General features: G+C 38.7%; 1 protein-coding gene across 1 annotated transcript in view; it reads right to left on the bottom strand.

Moving 5' to 3' along the window:
• The window catches only part of DCHS2 (dachsous cadherin-related 2), a 351,174-nt gene that overhangs the window by 148,400 nt on the left and 186,532 nt on the right, over window positions 1-16,242 (bottom strand). The gene's annotated exons all lie outside the window — the stretch shown is intronic.

The following is a 16,242-nucleotide window of genomic DNA, read 5'->3' on the forward strand; positions in this document are numbered from 1 at the left end:
CTCTCTCTCTCTCTCTCTCTCTCTCTCTCTCTCTCTCTCTCTCTCTCGCCTCTGTCTCTGTCTCTGTCACACACACACACACACACACACACACACACACACACACACACACACACACACACACCCCTCCCAATGGTACTAAGAAGTAGATTTTGAGCAGGAAGTGACCTTGAGTCTAATCACCTCTTTTTGTTAGTTTGTTCAAGGTATATGGCATTTATTCATTTTCACCAGCATAAAAATTAACCACTTTATTTTTAAAATGATGCAACTGAGGCCCAAGAGAGATTAAGTGACTCACCTAATGTCTTTCTTGTTGTTGGTTTGGTTTTTTTTTTTTTTTTTTTGTTAAGTAATGATCAGAAGTAGAAACTGAACTCAAATCTTTCTACTGCTAAATTCAGTGCCTTATCTACTATTCCTCTCTAATTTTAATTGTCATTTCCCTCAACCACCACCTGGCCAGGCCTATTCTGTATATATTATTATTCAGGCTCCAAATCTTACCCTCTTCTTTCTCCTCATCAAAATTCAATCATCCTAAGCCTCATTCCCTCAGGGTCTAAATGCCTTTCTGCTAATAGATTAAATTATTTCAAGATAGGGTGTTAATGATTGCTAAGAGCCTAATGTTAGGGTCCTGATTGATTAGCCATCCTTGGCAATATCATAATCACCATCTGACACCAAGTGACCTTGTAGTTGTTTGAATGGGGGAAAGGGAGGGAGAATAGCTCACTTGTTCCCTACTGGGCTACAATAAAAAAAAATGGGTCCTAATGAGGCATGTGGAAGGACTAAACCATAGTTTTTTGCTATTATCAAGGAAAAATCACTGTTTCAAAATTATCTGATTCAATAAAAGGAGTATAGGGGAGAAGGAAAGAGGGAAAATCTTCATTAACCTTTGACTCTGGTATAGAGTGGGAAATGATAAAGATGTAATGTTGCCTCTAACCTTCAAGGAGGTACTAAAGAGGAAGGGTAGAGACTCTACCTCCAGAATCTAGACCAAATAAACAGATGGCGCTTAAATGCAAACCAGGCTTTTGAGGTCTTGTTCTCTTCATTTTTCCCTCCTTTCTTCCTGGTAGGCAGAGCAGAAAGTGACAGCAAGTGCTCTTTTGATCAGAGAAGAGCCAAGACACAACTCTCCCATCTTTCTAAATGGGTCAGGAACTGAAAGCCACTGCATGACCTGGTACAGTGGAAAGAGTAATGTCTATGGAGTCAGAGGACGTGTGTCCAGATTCTGCATATGTCACTTACTGTGTGTGTGATTGGGCAAATCATTTCACCTCCTTGAGCCTCAGTTTCCTCATTTGTAAAGTAACAGAGTTGGATTAGATGCCCTTTGAAGTCGCTTCTACTTCTAGACCTATTAGTGTAAGATAGACTGCCTGGGTCTAGGTCAAGTAATATAACAGTATCCCATTTATATACACACACATATATATATACATATATATATATAAAACAGGAATGCTTTTATGATTATTCTTAATTATCATATTCTCAAATGATAGACACCATTTGTGATGGATTTATTTCTTATATGTGTATAACTAAATTAGCTATGTCCCCAAAGTCTACGTATTTGCTATTAGTAAATATCTCTTTTCATCTCTCACTTGAGGAAATTTATTTTAGTGGGATTATTTCTGCCCATCAAGTGTCATCTATTGTCCAATATCATGAAGGATCCTAGTTTAAAAGACAGCATAATCTTTACAGTGTTAATGGAAAGATGCAGGCATCAAGTTTTAAAGAGAGGCTTGCTTTTAACAATTCTTCCGGAGAAATGAAAGTAGTGACTATGCATTTTAAACGTATGACTTTATGTCTTAGCCCAAAATAATAAATCTATGAAGGGAATTCAGGCAATATCATATAAATTAGTGCAGGATTTTGTTTGTTTGTTGTCTTTTTTAGGAGGGAGAAAGGCAGGGCAATTGGGGTTAAGTGACTTCCACAAGGTCACATGGCTATTAAGTGTTACATGTCTGAGGGTGGATTTGAACTCAGGTCCTCCTGACTCCAGGGCTAGTCCTCTATTCACTGTGCCACCTAGCTGCCCCTGGATTTCGTTTTTTAAGGATAGAAGATTCCTCTAATGCTCTGTCCCAAGTCCTTTCCACTCTTTCACTTGGTGATCTCACCAACTCTCATTCATTTGTCATATCTAGACAGATGATTCTATATCTATACATACAGTCTAGTGTCTCAGTCTCTCTCCTGAGCTTCAGCTATTCATTTCCAATACCTCTTAGACTTGGATGTTCCATAGGAGTCTCAGTCTCAGCATGTTCAAAATAGAATTGATTGTCTTTCCTCCCAAACTCTCCTCCCTCCCAAAAGTCCTCATTACTGTGTTGAGGGCACCATCATCTTCCAAGTTATCTACACTTGCAACCTTAGTCCTATAGAGCTAGTAAGTGTCTGAGACCCTGTATGAACTCATGAAGATGAGTCTTCCTGACTCCATGCCTGGAACTCTATCTACTAGGCCAAATAGCTGTTCTATAAGAGGCCTCAGCTATTCCCAGCCTTCCAGGTTGCTAATACCTTCCTCTCTTAAATTACCTTTGATCTGCTCTGTATATAACTTCTATGTGCCCAGTTACTTACCTGTTGTTTCTCCTACTAGAATTTCAGCTCTCTGAAGGCAGGGATTTCATTTGGCATTTCATTGTATCCCTGGCTTTTTGCACATTGCACATAGGAAGCACTTAATAATGCTTGCTGATTGATGGGAGGACAGACTGATGGGAGGCCATTAACTGACATCACGCAAAATAATAAATTGCCTACCAAGCCTAAGAGTAGGGCCAATTCTAGTCTTTCAGACCACTAGGGGACTGTTTAATATATTTCTGCTTTTTTGCAGTAAATATCCCCTCTGGTAGCCTGGAAAAGTCAATGAGGCTTCTTAAAATGCCAAATTTGTCTCTCAGAAAGCTATAGAAGAACCTTCTTTCCACACCATGTGGCCCTTCTCATTAATTACCTCCCCCCACCCCAAAGCACAAGAAGCAATTGCTCAGGCTAAGAAACAATAGAAAAGGGTGTTATGTGAGAGCAGCTTCCTTAGAGGGGCTGAGGAAGGGCACCAGGAAGTAGCCACACTGACAACAGATGTCACCTCCTCTTGTTCCATTCCCCATTCTCCATCCCCCACCAGCACACTCACTGATTGTATTTCCCCTTCTCTTAGGTACAGCGTATGTGACTACATTAAAGCGAAGCTTTCCATTTCGAGCTAATGCATGTTGGCACTTTGCTTTGATCATGCTAGGCTACAACAGCCAGGATTTTTAAACTGAGTCATTCCTCTTCCTAATTTTTTTTAAACCTAGGGGAGTAGGGAGAGGAGGAAGGAATAATAACCTTGGCAGGAAGAGAAAAGAAGGTGATTGGCATGTTTGTATGTATAAGATACATGTGGGGAGTGGAGAGTGGGAGGCAGAGTGTGGATGAACAGATGTCTGACTCTAGTCTTGCCCTGGGGGTGCTCGGTGGATCACAGTTTGAGAAAGGTTGCTAAATACTCCTCTGGAAACAGCCACAATTTTCAGCTTCCCAGAGCAATGAAGTTCAAGGGCAAAGCTGATTACAAAGTGCAGAATCTCAGATGGAGGTGGCTGATGGGGTGATGGCTGCAGCTGCTGTCATCAGCACTCCTGGCAGCCCCCTCTCCCCTGCTCTGGAAGATCAGGAATGCAGTAGAAGCAGGAAAGGCATTGCCACCACTGCATTCCAAAAGGTTGTCAATGAAGTGTGGTGGATGGAAGAAAGAGGAAAGAGCAATCTCATGCTGTTTGGGGAAGTTAAATTTCATTCTACTCCTAAGATTAAAATCTGTTGTAGAACTCCACCCAAAGTTCCTTTTCTTTCCTCTGAATTCCCTTCTTATTGTCTACTCTCTTATTCCTATCCTTTCTTTTTTTTTCCTCCAAGAAGGTGAATGGAAAGGATGATTAAATTCACCAGGGATAGGGTGGAGAAAGGCAGTTGGGAGGAGCAGGGAAGACAACACCTTAGTGAAGAAAGGCTAAGATTTGTGTATAGGGCCTGTTGATGCCTCTCCAATCCCTAAACAAAGGCTTTGATTTGTAGGTTAAGTGAACTGACTTCCATTAACATACACAACCCAAGTATCTGTGTACAAAGCCTAGTGATCAGTGCTGGGGAAGACACAAAGTTTAGTTAAGACACAGGTCCTGCCTTTATGTAACTTGCAATTCAATAGGAAAATATGACATATATACAAACACCATGACAAAAATAATATCATACTTGTGGCATCCTCTTCTCATGACTAGGGGTCCCATAAAAGCTGCCAGAAAGTCAATACTATGCATTGACATGCTCTTAAAAACCATTGTTCACCAGTCCCATGGCAATATTAACTTTTAGGCATCTGGCAGAAGACCTGATTAATTCAAAGCAGTGGATTTAGGATGCAGAAAAAACATACATACACACACATCCATACACATATATAATATAGATATGTATAAACACATATTTGTGTGTATATGCATATATGTATATGGATATGTGTATAATGTGTGTGTGCATATATATATATATATATACATATCAGAAAGACTCTTCTTCATGAATTTAAATCTGGCCTCAGACACTTACTAGTTGTATGATCCTAGGCAAGTCATTTAATTCTGTTTATATCAATTTCTTCATCTGTAAAATAAGCTGGAGAAGGAAATGGCAAACTACTCCAGTATCATTGCCAAGAAAACCCCAAAATGAAGTAATGAAGAACTAGACATGACTGAAAAACAACAACAAAAAGTAATGTCTTCAGCGCAAAGTCCACACAAGGAGAGAAAAAGAGAGACAGAGAGACAGACAGAGAGAGAGAGAGAGAGAGAGAGAGAGAGAGAGAGAGAGAGAATAGTCACTGAGAAAATTTATATTTTTCTTGACTACAGATATTTGGTAGAAGAAATGTCTTTTTTTTTCTTTTTTCTTTCTTTTCCCAATGGGATAGGGAAGAGGAAGAGAAAATAGATTTCTGCCTTTTTTTAAAGACAGAAGTACTACAGTAATATGTGATGTAAAAACAAACCACATCAAAATAACTTCTTTTTTTTTAATCAAATTCATTTATTGTGATAGCATATTGAAAAGTAGCAATGAAACATCCCCAATCACCTGGAGCATGTACTCATGGACACATGCAGGGATCCTGCACAGGGAAAGCCACACATTTAGAGAACATTTGGTGGGGATAGACCTGAGAAGTGAGAACCCTTCATATCTCTGACACTGGAGGTCAATGGTGTCAAACTCAGATAGAAACGGGTCCACTAAACCATTCGTAAGATCCCTTCAGGCCATTTACTGACTTAGAAAACCACAAATTAACATTACCCATGTTTTGTTATATTTTGATTTATTCTGTTTAATGTTTCCCAATAATATTTTAACCTAGTTCTGACTGCACCATGGGCTACATGCGGCCAGTCTTGGCATGTTTGACATCTCTGCTGTATGGCTATTGATATCTTCTGGGGAGGTCATTATCCTGTTCTTTTCTGGGTCTGCTCCCCACTGAACACTGCTCTCTCTTGGATCTGTTCTTGGGCATTGACTTGTATCTCTACTGCTACCCTAATGGATGCAACAACTTTGCTACTATTCACCTCACATTTTTTTGTGGGCTTCTCTGCTCTTCATTGAATTTTTCCCTTAGCTAATCTTGTGATCTTTACTAGGAAATGCTTCCAGGCTTTTTATCTTCAGGGCTATGAACAAACCATCTCAGCTCCAGTTCAATAGGGTATGGTGACTATTAAGCTTCTCCTTAATAAGATCTGGTCATTAGTCCAAGTCATATGACCAACAAGGCACTTAATTTTGAAATTAGGAGGAATCATTGGAGACCTTTTAGGACGCTGTTTCAACAGAGTAGCTGGGTGAGAAGTTAGACTGCAAAGAGTAGAGACAAGAATGATAGGTGACGTCAAGTCGATGGGTATTTATTAAGTGTGTACTACATTGTAGTGCTTAGTGCTGGGCATACAAAGAAAGGCAAAAGTAGTTCCTGCCTTCAAGGAGCTCACAGTCTAGTGGGTAGAGATAACCCGCATAAAAGGATAATACACTGTAAGAAGATTGGAGAGATGGGTTGGGAACAGGCTGTGAAGATTTTTAAGAGTCAAATGGAGAATTTTATATTTTATCCTGGAGGTGAGAGAGCCATTTTTTTTTTTTAACTGGGAGACTGACAGAGCAAACAGAATGATAGAGTAAAAATGCATTACTTTGGGCATTGGGGGGGGAGGGGGAGAACCTTATAAGCAAAAAAAAAAGTGAACACTATGTAATATATGGCTCATTAATAGCCAAGACTTTCTTTGTATGTACAAAGGGGCAACTTTGGGGCAATTTTGCCCCTGGGCCAGGCACTAACGGTAATTAAAAGGAATTAGTAATACTTTGAAGAAAAGTTTTACAGAAACATGACATTCATCTTCAAATATTTGAAGGATTGCTATTAGGAAAAGAAAGTTGATTTACTCTGCATGTTTCAGGAAGAGCAGTGTTTGGAAGGTGAAAAAAGGCGGGGGTGACAGATTTGAGTTCAAAGAAGAAAGAATGTTCCAAAAAATGAAATTTCTCTGAAAATTGGATGTACTACTTTATGAGTTAGATAGATAATGATAAAGCATTTAGATAAAGTATTTATTAAGCGCTTTCCATGAGTCAGGTACTATTCTAGTGAGTTCCCTGTCAAATCTGTTTCTACCTTCACAAAATCTCTCTCTCTCTCTCTCTCTCTCTGTCTGTCTGTCTGTCTCTCTCTGCCCCCCCTCTTCCCTTTCCTCTGCAAATATATATGTAGATATATACTGAGCAGCTAGGGAGCCCCTGGAGTTGTTTTGGGAAGGGAAGTGACAAGGTCAAACCTGTGCTTCAGCAAAATCACATTGGTAGTTATGTGGAGAATAGATTAGAAGATTAGAGGCAAGGAGATCAATTAGAAGGCTATCCAGGGGTGAGGAGCCTGTGTCCTTGAGGACACTCTAAGTCCTTAAGTGCAGCCCTTTGACTGAATCCAAACGTATGGAACAAATGGCCTGAAGAAAAGAATTTGTTCTGAAAAACTTGGATTCAGTCAAAGGGTCGCACTTGAGGACCTAGAGGGTCACATGTGGCCTCAAGGACACGGGTTCCCCACCCTATGGCAATAGTCTAGACAAGAGGTGATAAGGTCTGCACCATGGTGGTGTCTGTGAGAACAGAGAGGGAGTCTATGTGAGGGTTGTTGTCCCTTCCAACTCTTAAAATTCTATGAAAATCAGAGTTTCAATAGGTTAAACAAATTTATTCGTGAAAAATGATACTTCCTGTCACTTTTAAGGAAGCACTGTTTGGGCCAGTTGATTATTCTTCTGTTGCATATTTTAACAATATTGTTCACTAATTTCAGTTGTGTTCAATTCATCATGACCCCATCTGGAGTTTTCTTTGACAGAGATACTAGAGTGGTTTGCCATTTCTTTCTCCTGCTCATTTTTACAGATGAGGAAGATGAGGCAATTTGCCCAGCGTCACAAAGCAGGTAAGTATATGAAGCCAGATTTGAACTCTGGAAAATGAGTCCAGGCCCCGCTCTTCATCCACTATGCCACCTAGCAAACAATACCCCATACCTTAATATCTGAGCAATGCTTGCACAGCAACATAATTCAAGCATTACTTAATTACAATACTAATTTGCATTTATATAGTGCCTCTTACCCAAGGAGTTCCAGCGCTTTATAAACATTAACTTCTTAATTCGACTAGCTTCCCTTATAGGTACTATTATTCCTGTTCTATAACTGAAATGTGGGGGGTTAGTGGCTTGCCTCCTGTCCTAGGCTGGGCCTGTTAAAAGACGACCATCTTTGTAATTAACAAGGACTGCAAACTGTTCAGTGTGCCTTTTTTACAGGCTCACAAATGAAAGCCATTTGCAAGTGACAAACAAAATATATTATATTAGCTCTATTGAATCTGACAGAGGCAAATGGAGACCTTGAGAAATGCTGCTCAGTGGTCATTGCTCTACGGTGCTGAGCCAAGTAGGAAAAGAAAGCCTCATTACATCGATATGGTGCTTTGGTTTTCAGATCTTTGGCACATAAACTGTCACAGCTGATCCTTGCAGCATGGCCCTAAGCAAGGCGGGTAGGAATTATCATTCCCATTTTGAATAGGAAATCATAGGTCAGAAAGGTTAGCTTCCTATCCACAGTCACCCAACTGTATGTAGGGGAGCCAAGCCTTTCTGACACCTCTGTGTATCAATATACCTTGTCTTCTACCTGTCAATGTATTGCTCATTGTGGATAGAGATTGTGCATAAACAATGGAATAAATTCATTAAAAAGTTATGAATCTCAGTCTCGAACCACAATACTTTGAATTTTTAAAATTGCTTTTTGAGATAGCTGTGCAGGAATCAAGAAAATGATTTACAAATGAGGCAGTTGGTTGATTCAGAGGATAAAGTGCCTGGATCTGACATCCGAACTGAGTTCAAATCACACTGAAGACACTTACTAGCAATGTGACCCTCCAAGTGATTTAACTTCTTTTTGCCTCAGCCTTGAAATGGGTATAATATATTCCAGGGTTGTGGTGAGAATAAAATTAGACAGTATTTAAGAAGCATTTTGCAAACTTTAGAAAATTGTATAAATGCTAGCTACTATTATTCATAATGTATATAGTAATGAAAAAGAAACACTAAAACAAAGTTGAACCTGCAGTAAGTGCAGTTCTAGAGAATATATGATGAAATGCATCATGGGAGGAGGGCTACAAGTGGGGAATATGACATGCACTGTCAGGCATGGCTGCTTTGTTGGTCATTTTTTCTTAATTGTTTTCCTGTCAAAAACAAAAAGAGAGAGAATTTATTGTGTCTTTTGGACTGGGTGATCTCAGTATATTGGAAAATGACTATTCTTTAAAAGAACAAACCCAAAATAGGGGGAAAGGTGAGAGCGGGTGATTTTAGGCAGGAGAAAACAGGTTCTTAGAAAGGGTCTCTAGAAGATGGGAGCTAAGGGCAGCAAAAGTTGTAGGCCAATACCAGCAACAAACTTTCACCATTTCAGAATTTGCTAATGGATGACTATACATACAGGAAAATACTCCAATGGATCTAGGGTGGATATTTCCTTGCAAAACATCTATATAGCTCTTGCCTATATTCTCTAGTAAATTTGCCACAGGAGAAGGAATTCTTCTTCCTCCTACCCCAGCACATGACTCCGTGGTCCCAGGATCTAGAACTCAGATAATTATTTTATTGCAGCATTATTATATATTAAGGAGGCTTATGGGCTAGCCTGGGAGCCAAATCACCCCTAACAGCAGTGATTCTATAGAGAATATAGCACTCCAGGGTTTCCAAACAACAAAACAACTTACAAACTTTTAAGAAGACAACTTATTTTGAGTTGAGAGCTGTCTGCACAAACATTGTTGGCAGAGATCAAAAGGCAATTCCATCCTTTTAATTTTTTTTTCCACTGGAGTCCTAACCTTAAACCCTTTCACAGAACAACAGAGAGGCTGTCTTATTGAATTAGGAGATTCTTTAATACTTAATAATTGTCTGTCAGCTGAGGTTGTAGTTAGGTAACTCTCTTAGTTTTCAAAAGAATTCTATTTGTCTAAAATTTTGAAGTTAACAGTATATATTTCTTAAATCTTTCTTTTAAAAATGTAGGAAGACAGGCATTCTCTTCCCTCCAAGGAGAACAAAAACATAAGGGGGTTTTGGAAATCTCTCTCATCTTATTTAGTGCAATCATACCATTCACGTTTAGTGTTCTTAAATTACTCAGGAGGGTCTGTTAGGGTTTCTGTTGTAAGCTCCTCCTTTCAGGGATTGAGAGGAAAAAATTGACTGAGAAAATCTAAAGTGAAACATGATATGCAACTTCACTGCCTGGGAACTTGATTTAATTTTTATATATAAAACATGTAATCTCTTAGGGCTGTTATTAAGTTTGAACACAATACAACCCAAGAAAAAGGAGCAATTAGGAAAACTTCAATGATTCAAAGTGATTCCTGTTAGGTATGTTTTTTTTTTATTTTAAAGAAAAGAGAAGAATCAACAAAATATAAATATAAATTAAGGTGTAATTAATAAAAGGAAAAGAAATGCTGCCTAGCTATCTGATGCAAAAATTCCCATTTATTTCATAGGAATTACATGAAGACAGACTAAAAAGAACAACTCCTTTCCTTGATACACTATAATGGAGAAGACAAGACACTCAGCACTGACATTTTCTTGGGTCCTGCTTATCTCCTTAATAACACTTGTTCTGGTTAGATTTTTTTTTCCTTCAAAAGTCAATATATAGCTATTATCTATTATCTATTATGTGCAATGGCTTGAGCTATGTGCTGTTCCCATTGGGGTGAAATATATATATATATATATATATATATATATATATATATATGTATGTGTGTATATATGCACACATATAAAGGAAGTTGTATCAATGCCCTTTATTTTCACCTCATAATCATTCAATAATTTTGGGAACCACTCCTTATACTCCAAAATAACTGATTTTTAGAAAGTTATATATATGTATGTATGCATGTATGTGTGTATGTGTATATATATACATATATATATATATATATATTCTTACTTGATTCTGCCAGAAATCATATAAGAAGTACACAGAGCAAGAATGATTATCCTTGGGGTGGCCAGGTGGCTCAGCGAGTAAGAGCACAGGCTCCAGTGTCGGGATGACCTGGATTAAATCCGGGCTCAGATACTCAACACCACACCCAGAAACAACTGGCCGTGTAACCTTGAACAAGTTACTTAACCCTGATTGCTTTAAAAAAAAAAAAAAGAATGATTATCCTTATTGTACAGGTGAAGAAACTGAGTTTGAGAGAGTCAGCATGGTTTATAAATTCCTGAGTCAGGATTTCAACCCATGTCTTCTTGTTTCTAATTCCAGGACTCCATCCACTATACCACACTGATTTTTCAAACTCAATATTGAGAAGTTTCCTCATCTTTAAAATGAGGGTGTCTGTCATCCTTTCCAACTCTGAACCCTCAGGTTAGTTTATACAGCTGAATAGTTCTTTGAAATTTTCATAACTTCATATGCAATTTTATTGTTATTGTTCAGTCATGTCTAACTGTTCATAAACCCCATTTGGGGTTTTCTTGGCAGAGATACTGAGTTCATTTGCCATTTTCTTCTCCAGCTCATTTTACAGATGAGGAAACTGAGGCAAACAGAGTTAAGTGATTTGCCTACAGTCACACAGCTCGTAAATGTCTGAAGTCACATTTGAGCTCATGAAAATGAGTGTTCCTGACCTGAGTCCCAGAGTTCTATCTACTGTATCACTCAGCTGCCCACTTATATAAAGCTACTTACTGTCTTCCATATCTGGAATGTATTCCCTTATTATCGCCACTTCTTAAAATCCTTTGACTTCCTTCATGGCTCAATTTCCCATAATGCCTACTATAGAAAACCTTTTCTGACACCCCTAGTTGCAAAGTAGTCTCTCCCTCCTTAAGTATTTAATTTAAGTAAATACTTACTTGTGTTCATGTTGCATTCTACCTTCCTTCCCCATTGCATTTATGCAGCTTACAAGCCATAATTTGATACATTTTCCTAGTGTTGAAGATAGGGCCACAGTATTCCAGTCTAGTGTTGAGGAAGAAAGATTGGGTTTTTGGCTATAATATTCCTAGACATTTTCCTGTTGGGACCTCTTTCAGGTGGATTCTTTCGATTTCTATTTTACGCTCTGGTTCTAGAGATATCAGGGCAATTTTCCTTGATAATTTTTTGAAAGATGTTGTCTAGGCTCTTTTTTTCAACATGGCTTTTAGGTAGTCCAATAAGTTTGAAATTCCCTATCCTGGATCTATTTTCCAGATCAGTTGTTGTTTCCAATGAAATGTTTCACATTGTTTTCTATTTTTTCATTCTTTTAGCTTTGTTTTATCATTTCTTGATTTCTCATAAGAGTCATTAGCATCTATTTGCTCCATTCTAATTTTTAAGAAATTATTTTCTTCAGTGAGCTTTCCCTCCTTTTCCATTTGACCAATTCTATTCTTAAAGGCATTCTTCACTTCATTGGACTTCTTTTGCCATTTGGGTTAGTCTATTTTTAATGGGTTACTTTCTTCAGCATTTCTTTGGGTCTCCTTTAGGAAACCGTTGACTTATTTTTCATGATGTTCTTGCATCACTCTCATTTCTTTCCCTAATTTCTCCTTTTCTTCTCTTACTTGATTTTCAAAACTTTTTTTTGAGCTCTTCCATGGCCTAAAACCAATTCATATTTTTCTTAGAGACTTTAGATGTAAGAGCTTTGACTTGTCTTCTTCTGGTTGTATGTTTTAATCTTCCTTGTCACCAAAGTAAGTCTGTTTTTTCCCACTGTTTGTTCATTTTCCAAATCAATTGCTTGACTTTTTAGCTCTTTGTTAAGGTAGGACTCTGCTTCAGAGTGGAGAGTGCACTGTCACAAGCTTCAGGGATTTTGCACAACTCTTTTCAGAGATACTCTAGGAACCTGTAAAATTTTAGTTCTTCTAAGGTGGTATGATCAAAGGAGAGGTATTTACTCCTCTCATGGTCTGCGCTCTGGTCTGTGAGGGACCACAAGCATTCTTTTCTGCTTTGGAGCTGTGAGGAAGATTCCCTTTCACTACTGTCACAAACTCTTCCATGCCAGCACTCCTTCTTGCTCCAGGACCACCATCCAGGACTGAGACCCAGATCCAAGCACAGGCAAAGCAAGAGAATCCTGCCTCAGCACCAGCAAAAAGATCCCTGCAATCCCTCTCTAATTAGCCATTTGTTCCCACCACCATCTATGGGATGAGAGCTCTGGAAGCAGTCATTGCCACCACACTGGGGCTGGAGCGTACTCCTTTCTCACCCAGGTCCCACAGACTTTTCCTATTGACCTTCTAAGTGGTCTTTGGTGTTTGTGGATCGAGAAGTCTGGATACCACCACAGCTGTGAGTGATTCAGTATCTGAGGCCTGCTCTGGCCCCATCTGTGCTGTCTGTGCATGGGCTGCACTGCATTCTTCTCTCAAATTGGTGCAACAGGCTTTTCTGTGGACCTTTCAAGTTGTCTTGGGCTGGAAATTTGTTTCACTCTGTCATTTTGTGGGCTCTGCTGCTCTAGAATTTATTTAGAGTCATTTTTACAGGTATCTGGCAGGGTTTGGGGGAGAGTTCAATGAAGTCCCTGATTTCACTATGCTATCTTGGGTCCACCAAAAGAGTGGGCTTTACAAAACTTTCCCAATGAGGCTGGCCTAGTAACTGACAAAACTGGGCTGCTCTTCTATACTTTTGTCACAGGATAGGTGCTCATAAGCCTGGATTGCATGAGTTCATTTTGCCTCTTTTTTCTGTTTCTTTTCCAAGAAGAACTCAAAAACATAGAGAGCTCAGTCTATAAAACATCAAATTTATACTCAATGTCTGGTTTCAGATCTATTTGAGCAAAACTGTTGCTTTAAGTGTGGGGAAGTAGGAAGAAGGAAGACTGAGTCAAAAGATCTGGGTTTGATTCACAGTTCTGCTTTCATCCCCATTCCCTCTCTCCATTTGATCTAGGACAGTGACTCTAGAACGCTTTTTCTTCATTTATAAAATGAGGGGTCGGAAGAGACAATCTCTCAGACCCTTTCCAGCTCTAACACTCTGGGATTATGTGATAAGTATTTGTTTCTCTTTAAGAAAAGATACCTTCTTCAAAATCAATATCATCCAAATAACATAGGAGAATTGGGGGAAGTGCTATAGCCTTTAGAAGGGAAGAAAGCCCAACAAGAAGACTGATTGAAAATGTTCTATTTATATGAAGATTTTTCTGCACAAATTTTGGGGAAATAGTAAGGAAGGGGGAAAGGGAAAGGAATACTGGATTAGGGAGGCAGGAGACTTTTTTCCTAATCTCCATTCTGGTGTTGACACTGAGAGTCATATAATTTCTCTAGGCTTTAGTTCTTCACCTATAAAATAATGGATTTGAACTTGATGACCCTGAGGGTCTCTTCTAGTTTTGAAATGTTATGAGTTTATATAATATGAATCCTGGAACTTGGGGAAAGAAAGGGCATTCAGACGTCACCTAATCTAACTTCTTTCCAAGTCAAGAATCTTATGTATAACAACCCCAGCTGTCTGTCAGGCTCTAAAGACTTCTAATGATGAGAAGAGTGCTACCCCCATTTCATGTTCAAACAACTCTAACAGCCCAGTTTTTTCTTTCCCTTATCATGAGCCAGTTTTGACCTCTCTGCAACTTTTACCCATTAATTCATCACTCATAGACTTATGCAAAATTATGTCCAATTCCTCTTGAGCACAATAACTCTTCAAACCAAGAAAGACTTTTATTGTTTCCTCATTTTCTCTTCTCTTACCTAGGCTACCCAGTTCCTGGAGTTCCTTCTACTAACTCTTATAAAGCAGTGTGAATTCCAGTCCTTTTACCATTCTATTCATCCTCTTTCAGTTTATCAGTTTTTCCCTTAAAATGGGACACCCAAAAAAGGACATCATAATCTAGCATTATCTGACAAGATCAGAGTAAAGTGAAAATCATTACCAATATGGCTTCTCTGTTAATGTAGCCTAAAAGGGTATTAGCTTTTTTTTGGTTGCCATATCACACTGATGACTATTATGGAACTTGGTTCATGAAAATCCTTACCTTGTTTTCTTTTTCTTTTCTTTTTATTTCTTTTTGGAGGGGGGGGAGGTAGGGCAATTGGGGTTAAGTGACTTGCCCAAGACCACACGGCTAGTTTTTGTGTAGTGTCTGAGGCCGAATTTGAACTTGGGTCCTCCTGACTCCAGGGCCAGTGCTCTATTCACTGCACCACCTAGCCGCCCCATCTTGTTTTCAAATGAACTTTTTATTGGGTATGTCTCTCCCATTTTGGACTCGTGTGATTGATTTATTTGGAACCAAATGTATAATTTTCCCTATGAAATTTCATTTTGTTAGCTTCAGCCTACTGTTCCAGCCTGTTGAGGACATTTTGTGTTCTCATTGTCAACAAATTATTAATGATCTCTCCAAGTTCCAAATTGTCTATATATTTACTAAACATGTCAACTACATTTTTATTTAAGTTACTGGTCACAACATTGAACCAAACATGGCTAAGGACAATGCTTTACAGTACCTCTTCAGAAATCATTCTTCAACTTGACACAGATCAACTGATGGACACTCTTTGGGCCAAGCCAGTCAACTAATTTCAAATCCACCTAACAATCAAAATTTCTCCATTTTGTCTACAATAGTATCATGAGTCATTTTGCCTTCTTTAGCTAATTTCCACAGTATTTCTCTGCTCCATTCGTCTAAAAAAGGAAGCAAGGCAAATCTGACAAGTCTTGTTCTTAATGAACCCATGTTGCCTCATAGTGATTATCTCCCCTTTTTAGGATGTTCAAGCAAAATTCTTTTAATTATCCATTGTAGACTATTGCAAAGAACTGAAGTGAAGCTCACTGAACATAGTTTAAGGTATTTTTCCTTTTCTCCTTTGTGAAAATAAGTATCTTTCTCCAAATCTAAAATCACCTCACCTATTTACCCACCTAATTGTGATTCTTCTCAGATTAGGGACAGATCATTCATCACATGTATAACTTCTAGTACATTCATACAGATAACTTGAACCAACTGACACACTATGCACCTCTCTTTTGTCCTCTGAGGTATACTTATTTTCAGTTCTTTGAAGGCAGTGTTGTTCCACATCATGCTGCCATGTAGCAACACTGGCAAAATGTAGGATGAAAATATGGACTTTTATTTTTTCATAGGAAGCCTGGGATCAATAAAAGAATTTTGCAGTTTCCCTAAAGTTATCCAGCTTGCTCTCCTCATCCTTTACAATTCTGGGCCCATTTCATTGTCCGTCTGTTTAATCCAGTTTAAAGAAAGCTTGGCAGGATATCTAACTAAGCAATCATCCCAAATACATTCTCAGAATCATAAAATCTCAGACTTGGAAGGGGCTGCAGGGAACACGAAATCCAACCCATCAATGAATTTGAACAGCCTCAATAATATGCCAGATATGTCCTCATTAGTCCATTGCTAGATCTTCAGTGGGGGGGAACCAATATCTCCTAAGGCAGCCCAATGAATACCTATAAT

Source organism: Petaurus breviceps, unplaced genomic scaffold (assembly GCF_028583685.1).
Source record: "Petaurus breviceps papuanus isolate PSGF00001 unplaced genomic scaffold, PetGlider_PUasm1.0 76, whole genome shotgun sequence".
Taxonomy (NCBI): Eukaryota; Metazoa; Chordata; class Mammalia; order Diprotodontia; family Petauridae; genus Petaurus; species Petaurus breviceps.